This window comes from Paroedura picta, chromosome 9, assembly GCF_049243985.1.
Source record: "Paroedura picta isolate Pp20150507F chromosome 9, Ppicta_v3.0, whole genome shotgun sequence".
In the NCBI taxonomy this organism is placed as follows: Eukaryota; Metazoa; Chordata; class Lepidosauria; order Squamata; family Gekkonidae; genus Paroedura; species Paroedura picta.
In genome coordinates this window covers 83,040,617-83,055,840 of record NC_135377.1, presented here as the reverse complement: position 1 = coordinate 83,055,840, position 15,224 = coordinate 83,040,617, and the positions used below count along the sequence as shown (strand labels likewise).

General features: G+C 45.7%; 1 protein-coding gene across 2 annotated transcripts in view; it reads left to right on the top strand.

Moving 5' to 3' along the window:
* Window positions 1-15,224, top strand: part of CDH20 (cadherin 20) — a 204,499-nt gene that overhangs the window by 30,870 nt on the left and 158,405 nt on the right. The gene's annotated exons all lie outside the window — the stretch shown is intronic.

The window sequence follows — 15,224 nt, the reverse complement described above, 5'->3', positions numbered from 1 at the left end:
CCAGTTTTGCATGGGAAAATCTAGCTGCAAAAACACATTGAAGGCTTATAATGCAACATACATACATACATACATACATATTACCTGCCACTCCTGAACCGGCTCATGACAGGTCACAATCTGTCCATATAAAAGCCCAGTAAAGGTAAACGTATCCCCTGTGCAAGCACCTGACCCTTGGGGTGACGCCCTCTAGCGTTTTCATGGCAGACTCAATACAGGGTGGTTTGCCAGTGCCTTCCCCAGTCATTACCATTTACCCCCCCAGCAAGCTGGGTACTCATATCACTGACCTTGGAAGGATGGAAGGCTGAGTCAACCTTGAGCCGGCTGCTGGAATCAAACTCCCAGCCTCGTGGGCAGACCGCTTCAGACAGCATTTCTGCTGCCTTACCACCCTGCACCACAAGAGGCTCTATAAAAAAACCCAGTAAAACCCCATTAAAACAATTGCGGACACACATATACATACAGTAAAAACAGACTCCTAAAAAAACATGGCAGTCTTCAACCCATTAACCCCTCCACAGCTCTTCCAGGAGCTCATTCTACCAGGTAGTGGCCAGGACCAAAAAGGCCCTGGCCCTGATTGAGGCCAGGCTTGCCTTCCTGGGGCTGGGATGACCAATAGATTAGTACCCACAAAGCCCTGTGGGAGGTATAGGGCAAAAGTCGGTCCCTCAGATATCTGTTTCATGACTTTCTTCAGCAGCATTAACCAATCAAGACATCCACTCACAATAATAGCTTGTGTCTTAGACTGCAGGAGTTGTTTTTCTGGACTCATCACAGTTCTGATAGTGCTTTTCTGACCAAGCAGTAATATCAGAGCTCTTTCAGCGTCACCTACCTCACAGGGTGTTTGTTGTGGGGAGAGGAAAGGGAAGGCGACTGTAAGCCGCTTTCAGCCTCCTTCAGGTAGAGAAAAGCGTCATAAAAGGACCAACTCTTCTTCTTCAGTGATATCAGGGCTCTCTCAGCCTCACCTACCTCACAGGGTGCCTGTTGTGGGGAGAGGAAAGGGAAGGCGACTGCAAGCCATTTTGAAACTCCTTCAAGCAGTGAAAAGCAGGGTATAAAAACCAACTCTTCTTCTACTGCTGCTTACTGATCTTCCATGTCTTCTAGCAGTATGGTGCCAGCTTCCCCTGTCCTCTGTGCTGCCTTACAACATGCATGCTTTCATCTTCCCAGCATGCACTATTTACACATGAGTAGTGCCGCCACCGTCACATATGGCTATTCAGAATGCTTGTGTGTGCTATGATAAGTGGGTTGCTGTTTATTCTGCTTTCTATTCTCCGGATCTGGCAAATGGCCAAAAAGTACAATCTAAGGCCATGTAGAATTCTGTTTAAGGAAACTGTACAGTGTGAAGCCATCATTAACTTTCCTGAGGCATTAATGATTAATCTGAAACATTAAAAGGGATGAGACAGACTTCTTGGAGTTAGTATGGTCAGTGGCTACTAGTCATGGTGACCGAAGGGAACCTCTGAATACCAGTGCCAAGAAGCAACATCAGGAGAAAGCCTCATCCTTTCTGCCCTGCTGTTGGACCTCCAGAGGAACTGGTTGGCCACTGTGTGAGACACGATGCTGGACCAGGCATACCACCGGTCTGATCCTGCAGAACTCTTCTTATGACCACACCACGTGTGCCAAATCTCTGTAACCTTTTGGGTCATAACCACACGTCTTGGATATTTTCCTTCCTGAACATGGAATGCACTGCTGTTGATTGAGCCAGAGTGTTTTATTTAGATACAATTCTTTTTCTTTGGCTTGGATGGCTGAAAAGCTGACATGTCGCGTTTCAAGGTTCCTTCGGATGTGCCTTCGTTGTCAAATAAAGAACAAGTTTCTCTCTCTCCGATTTAATGTGCTGTGAAAGAAGGCCCCTTTCCTTGACGTTCTAACATTTTGCCATCTGTTTTTATTATTCTTGACCAAAATGGTTCGGAGCAATGACTATATTTATGACATGGTGACGGAGCGGAGTGTGACGTCTGGTCCCTGGCATTTGCTGTGACCGTTCAGCCATGCAGACATTCATGCCCAGTTCTAGGCCTGCTATACTTAGCTCCGGGAGTCTCATTCCTCCAGCAGCTCACCATTCTTTTAAAAAAACTCTCTGTGGCATATCTGATGGGTTACTGTCTTCCTATTGGTCTCTTGCTACCTCCTCTCCGAGGCCTCAGTGGGTGCCAGATGGTGCTGGCCGTATGTGGCGCAGCTTGGTAGGAGGGCTTTGTGCCACCTGACCCAGCTTTGACTGTGCTGGCAAGAGCCCAGTCATACCAGCATCTCTGTCTTATACTGAAGCCTATCTACTATCTACTGGTTTCCTGACCCGAATCCAGCGTGCCGGGACTCTGGCAGTCTGACCTTACTTTGTCTTTCCTGATCTGCTCTGTTACTCACTGGGTCCGTAACACATTTTGCCATGTGTCACACAACGACTCAAGCTGTCACAACGCTTGCCGGACAGCATGGGAAGAAGAGCAACGCAGCTGAACTGGCAGCGTCCACCTAATGAGGTCAGAGAAGTGCAAACGTAGACTCTCGATTAATGACATTCGCTGCTGACCTGGCCATTACAGAGATTCCAACTCCTTTTCGAAAGAAGCACGATTAAAGCACGGAGGGGAGGGTGAAGAACACCCAAGTCCACGCTAATGATAAAGAGACTCAAAATATAAGTTAAATGAAATCTCCCAGTTTTATTTTTGTTTATGTTATTTTAGTAAGAACCATAGGATCGCTGACCAAATGGAGACATCCTGGGATTACAGCTGATCTTCACTCTGTAGAGGTCAGCAAAGCTGGAGAAAATGGCTGCTTTGGAGGGTGGGTTGTATTTGGGTTAGGGTTGTGCGTTCCGGCACGCTTTGACTACTTCGGTGGTCACTGATGCCTGAAGAAGAAGAAGAAGAGTTGGTTCTTATATGCCGCTTTTCCCTACCTGAAGTAGGCTCAAAGCGGCTTATAGTTGCCTTCCCATTCCTCTCCCCACAACAGACACCCTGTGGGGTGGGTGAGGCTGAGACAGCCCTGATATCACTGCCCAGTCAGAACAGCCTTATCAGTGCCGTGGCGAGCCCAAGGTCACCCAGCTGGTTGCATGTGGGGGAGCGCTGAATCGAACCGGGCATGCCAGATTAGAAGTCGGCACTCCTAACCACGACACCAAACTGGCACTCCTAACCACTACACCAAACTGAAGCGGCCAGCACTGCAGCACGGAGGGGAGGGGCGCCGGCTTGCCAGCGCCTCTCCCCTCCATGCTGCAGCACTGCCCATTTTGGGCTTCAGTGATTGCCCAAGCGGTCTAAGCACACAACCCTAGTAGGCATTCTACGGCACATGATATTATGCAAACGAAGACTTGAAGGCTTCACAATTGCAACCAATCGCCAACTATTTAGAGACTCTAGAAATGGACCAAAGAACTGCTCCCGTTAAGGAACAATCAGGTTCTTTGGCGGGCTAGCCAAACTGTATATAAGTTCGTGTTGTGCCTCTGTTCCCTGTCCGGTGTTTGGATTTGGTGTTGGAGTAATAAACAGCTGACTGTTTAGGAAAAGTTGTTCCCGCTACAGGTTGGGAAATACCGGGAGGTTTTGGGGGTGGAGTTTGAGGAGGGTGGGGTTTAGGAAGGGGGAGTATAAATGGGGTGGACCGCCATAGAGTCCTACTTCTCAGGCCATTTTCTCCAGGTGAGCTGACCTTTGTCCCCTGGTGGTCAGTTGTAATAGCAGGGGATCTCCAGCCACCCCCTGGAAAATGACAGCCCTATTAGGGGGAAGTATATCAAGCAGTGATCAATTCCCCCTCTTTGAGTAGAATCTGCTTTTGATTCTAACCATCTTAAAAATTGGCATCAGGTTCTTGTGTTGAATGGTTTCTGCAGTGGCTAATGTGTGTGTTTGTGTGTGTGTGTGTGTGAGAAAGAGATCATCCTCTTGAACATTCAGAGGGACCATTCATGGTGCTTAAATACAGCACACATCTTGACAAACCACAATGGGAGTTAAGAGTTGGAGGGAATAATTGGATAAGCTCTGCAGCTGTCGTCTCTGGTTGCAGCGGCAAATTGGCATTTCATTGTAAGGAGATGTTAATTTCAGTCGGAGCTGGTAGCAGGGTTGAGGGAAGCATGAAAGGGATCCTTCATTATCTATATCAGTCCTGCTTCCCCCAGGGACAAGCTCTGAATCTTCAGATCAAATATGGCAAGAGTGTTGTGATAAAATATGCATCAGTCGGGGGGGGGGGGAGTTTCTGATGTACAATAATAACAGGGAGGAAAGTTGTGTTGTGGTTGTTTTAAGAGGCTCCAGTAATTATCTCAGGCTTTGCTTTGATACTCCCTGCAAATTTTTTGCTTAAAAAAAAATCCCGTTAATTTTGTCCTCCCCCCACCCCCTTCAGTGTAATCGTATAAGCCAGGGGTAGTCAACCTGTGGTCCTCCAAATGTTCATGGACTATAGTTCCCATGAGCCCAGGGAATAGTCCATGAACATCTGGAGGACCACAGGTTGACTACCCCTGGTATAGGCTTTGCAAGAGGTTTTAGGAGTGACATTGCTATGTTGATTTGAAGAAATCTGAAAAGGTTCCATGTCTTTTTAGACTGGGTTTCTCTTCATTCCAGGCCCCACCCTACTTTATCATTCTATCTCCACATTCTATCTACATGAGAAGGTTTGTAACACCACTAAACAATATAGGGTATTCCATGGATCCTGGGGTTAGTAGTGATGTCAGCCTCCAGGTGGGCCCTGGGGATCCCCAAACTCATCTCCTGACTACAGAAATCAGTTCCCCTGGAGAAAATTGATACTCCAAAGTATCTGTGGTGGAGTCTATGGCCTTGTACCCCACTGAGGTCCCTGTCCTTTTTAGGCGCCATCTTCAAATCTCCAGAGGTTCCCAACCTGGGTCTTTGCAGTCTTACTCCCAAATTGCCCACTGGTGGCCAGGAGGGACCCGGGAACCGTAAGGTTTCGCAGCATGTGTGGAAGAGACTGGACTGTAATTGTGAGTACATTGCTACTATCTTGTTGAGAAATTAATGTGATGAGGAACAAGGTCAGCATTAGGCAGTGGAACCCAACAAAAATTGGTCGGTGATCCACCACTGGACTGCTATCAGTTTCCCTCCCACTGTCCTAAAGTTAATATTAGGATTGTTTTTTTTTTAATTTCATGCCTGTATTGACTAAACAGTTTGAATTGGGCTGCTCTTAGGTATTAATCCCAGATTTTACAGCAGTGAGACAGGCTATCCAAAAATGATCAAGTCAAAATGGACCACTTTTGAGTTCCATTGATTTCAGCGAGGGTGTTAAAGCATAGGCTTAAAATCAATAGGATTTTAATGTGTTTCATTTTGTAAGAATCATCTCCGGTTGCGTTTAAATGTTAACAGGGAGGAAATACCACTGTGGATATCCCAGGTCTACAGACACCTCTGAGCTCCCGTGCAAACTGTTGCATGCAAAATAAACAAATAATACGGGTCATTCTCAGTCGCTAGATCTTACGGCGTTCTGAAATTAATAGGGAACTTGAAAACTGGTTGAATGTTGTCCTCAATGTCCTTTTTAATCTTTATATAGCATTAAATACTAAACGACTTTTAATTCTGGTTTTTGTTCATGGTTTACCTCTAGGGTTACCAGCTCCTGGTTGGAAAATATCTGGAGGTTTTGGGGGTAGAGTCTGAGAAGAGGGAAGGTGGAGAAGGGGAGGAACTTCAATCAGCATCATTCCATAGAATCCACCTTCCAAAGAGCCTGCTTGGTGTAGCGGTTAGGAATGCGGACTTCTAATCTGGCGAGGCAGGTTTGATTCCCCGCTCCCCCACACGCAGCCAGTTGGGTGACCTTGGGCTCACCGTGGCACTGATAAAGCTGTTCTGACTGAGCAGTGATATCAGGGCTCTCTCAGCCTCACCCACCCCACAGGGTGTCTGTTGTGGGGAGAGGAATGGAAAGGACTGTAAGCCGCTTTGAGCCTCCTTTGGGTAGAGAAAAGTGGCATATAAGAACCAACTCTTCTTCTTCTTGAGTAATATCAGGGCTCTCTCAGCCTCACCTCCCTCACAGGGTGTCTGTTGTGAGGAGAGGAAAGAGAAGGCGAGTGTAAGTCACTTTGAGACTCCTTCAGGTAGGGAAAAGTGGCATATAAGAATAAACTTTTCTTCTTCTTCTTCAGTAACATATTAGGGCTCTCTCAGCCACACCTCCCTCACAGGGAGAGGAAAGGGAGGGAGAGGGGAGAGGAAAGGGAAGGTAAGTGTAAGCCGCTTTGAGCCTCCTTCGGGTAGAGAAAAGCGGCATATAAGAACCAACTTTTCTTCTGTTTTCTTAAGTGAACTGATCTCTGTCACCTGTAGAGTAGTTATAATAGCAGGAGATCGCCAGACACTGCCTGGAGGTCGGCAACCCTATTCAAGCCTCTGTTTGACAAAAGTGTGAAGGAGAGATTTAAATGCTTACTAAAAAAGATAAGCTAGCCTGAGACAAGGGGCGTGTCCACCCATCATCATGCACAGTTGTTTAAAGTGGGGCGAAGCCATTGCTCAGTGCTAGATCATCTGTCCACGCAGAAGGTCTCAAGATCTGCAGCTCATGGAATCATAGAGTTGGAAGGGGCCATACAGGCCTAGTCCAACCCCCTGAACAATGCAGGGTCAGCCTAAGACATTCTTCGTGCTTTGAGAGACCCCAGAAGTGGTGTAATCATGCAGAATATGGTTGGAAAACATAATTGTGTATATGCCCACCCGGAGACCCTCCCCACACCATTCCCTCCAGGCCCATTGTTGGCCATGGGGAGGGGGGGGGGTTGACATAACCATTTCTATTCATATCACCCGATAAATGTTTAACAAATTTTTTAAAATCTTTAAAATTAATTAACTCCCACCCATTCAGGAAACCTTTCCAGAGCTGTGAAGACACCCCAGAGTTTCAAAACAATCTGTGGTTGAGAAAGCCAGGCCTAAAGCTTCCTTGCTTATATAAAACTGCCTTTGAGTAGGAAAATACTTCCTTTATAGTTTCATGTCATCTTTGAACAATATGCACCTCCTGCCTCCCTATCTTCCGTCTTAGCATCACCTAAAAATAAAATTGCAGCACTAACCGTTTAGGTTGTCAGATACGATATGCAGACGCGTCAGCAGATCTTTAAAACGCCAACTACAGACGCTGACCTTAGTTTGTCTTCCCTTGTTTCATCTACTGCTTGCATTCGGAGTAATATATTTTGTAACGTGTCGCGGAGACTCAAGTTCTCTTCTCCACAGAGACCAAAATGGATTATTCCTGAATTATGTAATGGCTGGGAGGTTTTGTGTCATCTATGCAGCAACGTAGCTACAAAGAACAGAAGGCTACTCAGAGGATATAAACACCTGATATTTGGATCTCTGCCTTGAATAACTGTCGTTTCAAGGTGATCCTCTGGCAGCACTGGAAAGAGTTTTTGAACAGTGTCTTTTTTTAATGAGGGAGGGAACAGAAATTATCCCTCCGGTCAAAAATCTCCTTATACATTACAAGAAGCATTGCTGGTGAATGGGAAAGACCCATGTCGATTTCCTCCTGTGAGTTATAAACATGTAGTACATTTTATAATTATGCAGCACATCCGCTTGCCTTAGTCCCATTTTATTTTATTTCATTCCTAGCAAGAAAGCCCATTGCAAGCAGGAATGCAGTGGGTGCTAGGACCCAGGGGACACTGGGAGGTGCAAATATCCCTCTTGCTGCCTGCCTCTCTCCCTCTTGCTGCCTGTCTCACAGCAGGAGGCATAACAAGTAAAGAGGGCTGGTTTGTAAGAGGGAAGGAGGGCTGGTGTGCAGTTTGGGGGTAGGTCTCTCTCTCTCTCTCTCTCCCTCCGTCCCAGCAGGGGCAGCTCACTCTGTGTTTCTGTCAGCAGCTTTGGGCAGCTCTCTCTGTGTCTCTCTCTGGCTCCCTCATAACAGGAGCAATAGGAGGGAATGAGGGTTCGTGTTTGGTCTGGCAGGGCTCTGTGTGTCTCTCTCTGTCTTTGGCATGTCTGAGAGGAATGTGGCCAGCGTCCAGGGAGGGAGGGAGGGAGGGAGCTGTAGGGGCAGGACCAATCAGGGTGCAGACAGCGTTGCTGGCTGCACCCTGATAGGCCCTATTCCAACTTGGAGGGCCAGACATGTCCCACCCCCCAAGCTGTTTCACAAATATATAGAGGAACCATGGATAAGGATTATTGTATTTATATACCACCCTCCCCGAAGTCTCGGGGTGGTTTATGTGAAACAGTAAACAGGGTCAACGATACAGGTAACTCCATTTGTAATAATAATGAGGTGATAACAATAACATTAACATAGTAATAACAGTAACAACACAATAGAATGGTGGAACACTGGGAAAAGCATTGAATTCAACTTATACTGTGGGTTGGCTTCTGCTGACAGGATGGGGAAGTATTAGGGTTGTCAGCTACAGATTGGGGAATACCTGGAGATTTTTGGGGTAGAGCCTGAGGAGGGCAGGGTTTGGGGAAGGGGAGTGACTTCAGTGGGATATGATGCCATAGGGACCACCTTCCAAAGCAGCCATTTTCTCCAGGTGATCTTTGTTACCTGGAAATCAGTTGTAGTCCCAGGAGTTCTCATCACAACGTGGAGGTCAGCAGCCCTAGGAAATATACAGCGCAGTGGCCCACAACAGAGATTGGTGTGTTCTCAACAACACCCATTTATTAGCAATAGAATACAGGGACAGGAGCAACTAACTCCAGGACGATGCAGCTGATGCAGTCTACATTTCTAAGTAAGATATAGAATTATGGAGAAGTCCAAACCATTAATCTAAACCAGCCTTTCTCAACTTTTTTACTGTTGAGAAACCCTGAAACATTCTTCAAGCTTTCAGAAACCCCAGAAGTGGCGCGATCGTGTAGAATATGATTGGGAAGTGTAGTTGTACACATGGCCATCTGGGGCCCCTCCCCATTCCACCCCCTCCAGGTGCATCATTGGCCATTTTGGGAGGGGGTGGGTGGGTTGACATGACCATATATGGTCATATCACCCGATAAATGATTAACAAATTCAGTATATATATAAAAAACCTTCCAGGGCCATCAAGAAACCCCAGGGTTTCACAAAACTCTGGTTGAGAAAGCCTGGTATAAACCAAGACACACAAATATCAGGAGGGAAAAGAGAGTATCCCTTTTTAATGTTTGCAGCAAATACCCCACAGCATCACTTGTTCAAAATGCCAGCCTAGGTCTACCATCAATAGTGCCTCACTACAGTTCCTTGAAATTGAAAGCTCTTTGTGTCAGTAAAATGTCCTCGGAATAATCAGAATGGCTGAAGTCTCCGAGGCCATTCATGTCAGATTCAGTCTTGGCTGCCTGCATTGGAGGATGCAGCCTACAATTGACTTTTGCCATTGCTACCGTCCAGGACTGAGCCAAGTAGGCTGTGGCAGTATGGCAGGGAGGGACTTCTTGGCTTGGACAGACCTACTCAGCAAGGTACTTGTAGATATTCTGCATCACAGTTATCTTAAGCAGCAACTGTAGTTTGCTTTGCAGGACAGGTAATGCCTCAAAGAAGAGATGTCCTGTATTGGAAAGGAGATGTTTAGAGTTAATGTTTTATTGTGAGCCACCGCGAGCCAGCTTGCTGGGAGCAGCGGTTGAATGAATGAATAAATGAATGAATGAATGAATGAATGAATGAATGAATGAAATTTTCTTACTTTGGCAGAATAAAAGCTGTGCTACTCTGTGTAGGTTGGTGCGTGACCAGTTCCAACTTAAAACTGGCTGAATTTATAGAATCGGGAAAACTATTACATGCATTTCTGCTTTCCTGTGCTTCTATGGGGAGGTGTACAAATTGTGTTGAGATTCCAGTGGCAATTTAGCAATTACCCATATCGTGTTTTTTTTTTTTTTTAATCTGGAACATTATACATAGAAAAGTTCCTTCTGGTGACACTCAGAATGTTTAATGTGGAGAAATAATGCAGTGTGAAGAGCTTTGGTCAGAAAAACTAGATCTTTGGCGAGTCAGGGAAGTCCATGAAGAGCAGATCTAAAAAGAACTTTTTAGCAAGAGGGAAAATTAGGGGACGATGACATACTTCAGTGTACCTGATTCTGTTTGTCAAATAGTGCCTGCACACTTCAAACCCAGTGAAAAGAAATGCTCCTTTTCTTTCTGGGATTAATACTGTGTCTTAAGCTGAGTGTGGTGGCATGTTGTGAATTGTTGATTTCATTTATAAGAAAGGACTATAAAATTTTATTCCACCTTGCTTGAGGCATGCCGGGAGTATTTTCCCCTCAAGCCATGGAGAACATCCCAGTGGAAGCTAATAAAGATATTTTATTGAGTAAAAAGAAGCCTGTAATTTACACAAAATAGAATGTGCCTTTCCAGCCTGTTATTTCCTGCATAAAATGATCTCTTTTGGACACTCACCAACCTTATAGTAGATTAGGTGGAAAGGTCTGTTCTGTAAAAAATATGGACCCTGACTGCGTGGAAAGGTGTCATGAAAAGGTTTAAAATAAATAAATCCGTGATAGACAGGGTACGTTTCAAATATTGAAGGTCAATTCTTTTTCTTGAAATAGGAAGGGTCAGACCGGTTGGGAGGAAAGATCATTTTATGGGAAAGAACATCCATAGACAAGGAAATATCTTAAAACTGTATAATATTGGTGGTTAGGAACTTGTACATCTTCAAGGGCTTATACTTTTTGTACTCATCATCATCATCATGAAGGCCTTAATCACTAATGAGGATTTCCCAGATGATTTAAAATTGAATTTCCAAAGCAAATGGTAATCATTTAACTAAAATGCATTGATATGTGTGCTGTATAAATACAAACATCCCCCCCCCCCTGTACCCAGAAGTGGTGGGATTAGGGCTGCCAGTTCCAGGTTAGAAAAGTCCTCGAAATTTGGGGACAGAGTCTGGGCTTGTGGTGAATTGGAACCTCAGTGGAGCACAAGGCCATAGTTAGGAATGCCAGTCCCCATATGTGACATGGGGATCCCTTGAAATTATAGCTCATCTCCCCAGAACCAGCTTGGTGTGGTTAGGAGTGTGAACTTCTAATCTGGTGAGCCAGGCTTGATTCCCCGCTCCTCCCTCACGTGCAACCAGCTGGGTGACCTTGGGCCTGTCACAGCACTGATAAAGCTGTTCGGACCAAGCAGGGCTCTCTCAGCCTCACCTGCTTCACAGGGTGTCTCTTGTGTGGAGTGGAAAGGAAAGGCGAATGTAAGCCACTTTGAGACTCCTTCAGGTAGAGAAAAGCGACATAAAAGAACCAATTCTTCTTCTTCAGTAATCTCAGGGCTCTCTCAGCCTCACCCACCTCACAGGGTGTCTCTTGTGCGGAGAGGAAAGGGAAGGTAATTGTAAGCCACTTTGAGACTCCTTCAGTTAGAGAAAAGTGGCGTATAAGAACCAACTCTTCTTCTTCTTCTTCCTCTTCTTCTTCCTCTTCTTCTTCTTCTAGGCACCAGTTCCTCTGCAGGAAATGGATGCTTTGGAGATTGGACTACATTGCATGAGGTCCCTTCCCAGCCCAAATCCTGCCCACTCCCGGCTCCACCCCCAAAGTCTCCAGGTATTTCCCAATCCAGAGTCAGCAACCCTGTCCATAGAGTCCAACCCCCAAAGCAGCCATATTCTTCAGGACAATATATCTCATAAACTGGATGGCAGTTGCGATTCCTGGAGATCTTCAGCCTCTACCTGGAGACTGACAGCCCTAGGTGGAATTGAAATGTTCACTTTTGGGGGGGGGGGAGGGGGGAGAGGGACATATTAAAATAAACATGATGGGTTGGATCCACTTTCTTTCCTGCTGGTGAAAAGGCAAGAGAGGTTGGCTTTGCCCATCAAAAAGGTTGTGCTGAGAACCATGAGACCTGCATGGACAAAAGCCATTTGTGATAAGGAGGAAAATCAGGCAAGAAAAAAAGCTGATTGAATCCAACTGCCTGAGGTGTAAATGAGGTGGTGTGTCCATGTGGATACAGATATATAAAAAGTTCCTAGAAAAATCATCTGGGAAAAGTTAATTACAACTTTGAAATTGTTCACGTTTGACTGGCATTGCATCTATTCATTACGTTCACAATTAAATTTTATGAAATTATTTTCTACCCCAAAATAGATAATATTGAAAAAAAAATCTCCTCACTACTCTTTGACTGCGTTCATTTTTACTTATAATGCTTAAATGACTGAAAACTCAGTAACCCTGTCATGGATTGTGGTTTCTCCTGCACCCAAGAGCTGTGTCTTTCCTTGTTGGTTCGCAAGATGATATACTAAGAACAAATGAATTGTGATAATGGTTTCACACAGAGCATCCCTAGACCAGCTGTTATTTAGTCCAACAACCATGTGAATTAGCCCTAATTTGTCCTGATGGCCGTCAGCAGGCATCTGCTTCTCTGGGAATTGCATTACACTTTTCTCTGTTGGGTATTCCTTTCTATGTTGTATGTTCTGGCATCCCTAATCTTAAAACATTTATTTCAGTGTGGCTCTATATTCAACAATGCAGACTTCAGGGATGCTGAAGAAAGTTCTCAAAGCAGACAGCAAGATTAGAAGATTGTTGCCCAGTGGTAAAACTTCGTGTTTCCCAGGAATCATTCAGCTCCATGAAACATTTGGCAGAAACAGAACTTGTCGCTGAATATCTCTCAAATTTAGGCCCCCCTTTAGGATTGTGAGCTCTGGGTTGGAAAAGATGTAGAGATTTTGGGGGTGGAGCCTCAAGAGAGTGTGATTTGGGGATTTGGGGAAGGTACATTGGCATAGGAGCAGCCAAATTGTGGCTCTCCAGATGTCTGTGGACTACAATTCCCGGCACTGGCAGGGGCTCTTGGAAATTGTAGTCCACAGACATCTGGAGAGCCGCAGTTTGGGTGTCCCATAGAGCAGTGGTCCCCAACCTTTTTATCACTGGGGACCGGTCAACGCTTAACAATTTTATTGAGGTCCGGGGGAGGGGTAGTCTTTTGCCAAGGGATGTCACCGCCACCGGAGCCCCTGATCCACTTGCTTTCCTGCCGGCACCCCTGACTTCCTGCCGCCCGCTCGCCGGTGCTGCCAGCAGCAGCTGTGTAGTGCCACGCTGAGGGGAAGCCCCAGCCACAGCGGCCACCGGAGAGCACCAAAGGTGAGCCGGCAGCAGAGTGGCAGGGCAGCCCCAAGGCAGCAGCTGGGGAGGAGGACGAGGAGGAGCCACGGCCCGGTACCGACTGATCCACAGACTGGTACCGGTCTCCGGACCAGGGGTTGGGGACCACTGCCATAGAGTGCACCGTCCTATGCAGCCATTTTCTCCAGGAAAATTTATTTCTGTCATCTGGAGATCTTTTGTAATACCAGGAGACTCCACTTTGAAACAACTTCTGTGAGGTTGGAGTTCGTCTATAACGAAGGTTGTGACTTTTTGAAATCTTGCGAAAAGGAGCTATTTGAAACAGACAGTATAATACCTGGGAAGTCTGTTGTCATACCTTTGACTTCTGGCCTTCAGAGTCTCAAGACTGGGTTACAGCTTCGGGTTCCTGCCTTAAGATCTTCAAGGCTGCGTGGTCCGGAAGTCAAAAAGATTTTTGCCTTCAGAACTTCAAAGCTACATGGTTCGGAGGGTGGAAAGAGGTTGCTGCTCAAACTAGAACAGTTTAGTATTACATAGAGACTCGAGTCCTTTGAGAGATTCATGTTGCAATATATATGGATTTTTGGTTTTTATTGACAGTGCACACTTGTGAATATATAGCCAGTTTGGTGTAGTGGTTAGGAGTGCGGACTTCTAATCTGGCATGCCAGGTTCAATTCTGCACTCCCCCACATGCAACCAGCTGGGTGACCTTGGGCTCACCACAGTGCTGATAAAGCTGTTCTGACCCAGCAGTGATATCAGAGAGGAAAGGGAAGGCAATTGTAAGCAGCTTTGAGACTCCTTCAGGTAGAGAAAAGCGGCATATAAGAACCAACTCTTCTTCTTCAGTAATATCAGGGCTCTCTCAGCTTCACCTCCCTCACAGGGTGTCTGTTGTGGGGAGAGGAAAGGGAAGGCGATTGTAAGCCACTTTGAGACTCCTTTGGGTAGAGAAAAGCGGCATATAAGAACCAACTCTTATTCTTCAGTAATATCAGGGCTCTCTCAGCTTCACCTCCCTCACAGGGTGTCTGTTGTCGGGAGAGGAAAGGGAAGGAGATTGTAAACCCCTTTGAGCTTCCTTCAGGTAGAGAAAAGCGGCATATAAAAAACAGCTCTTCTTCTTCTTCTTCTTCTTCTTCTTCTTCTTCTTCTTCTTCTTCTTCTTCTTCTTCTTCTTCTTCTTCTTCTTCTATACATGGCTTTGGTTCCCTTTAATTTGCTCTGACCCGCCTGAAGATTGGCAACTCCTCACCATTCTAGATTCTGGAGGCAGGTATTATGGGACCAACTTAGCAAATCTTACTTCTACAACAGCCACTGTAGGAGACCTTGTGAAGCATGCACAGAGGCATACTGTACAGTGATACTTGTGCATGGTGAAGCATTAGTGATGCTTTGCAGTCTTAGGATGACTTCCACGATTCAGTTTTGTTGGTGTCCACCATGCGTAGAACTGCAAATTCCAAGTAGAACTGCCGTATACCTCATGGTGGGCATGCTTAGCAGGTGAATGTAACCGTCAGTCAGTCAAACTTTATTACGGTTGTTAGGACCAAGTTAGATATAGACAGAAGTATAAGGAATGTAACCATGTTTAAGAGCTTTGATTGCTCATGACCTAAGTCCAGGTGTCCCTGTTGCTGTTTTCTTGGGCAGCTCTCAGATGTTTGCAGTGACGATAACCGTGGGGCTTGTTTCCTTTCTGAGTTTGCATCTCTGCAGCAGGTGAAATGGATTCTCCTCCAGGTCATGGGTGGTCGGGTAAAATAATAAAATAATGTGTATGGAGGCTACTTATATCCCAGAAGGCTGTGCAACAAATGCATGGGGGAAGGAACCTTAAAAACAACACGTACAGCAAACAGGTTTTTGTTTTAATTTATTTATAATCACCGGTATATTAATTTGCTCACCATGTACACAACTGGCTGCCCAGTATTGAGCAGTAATAAGAGGTTTGTGTGGGAGGGGAAGTTAGGATTCCCATTGGACTGTGTA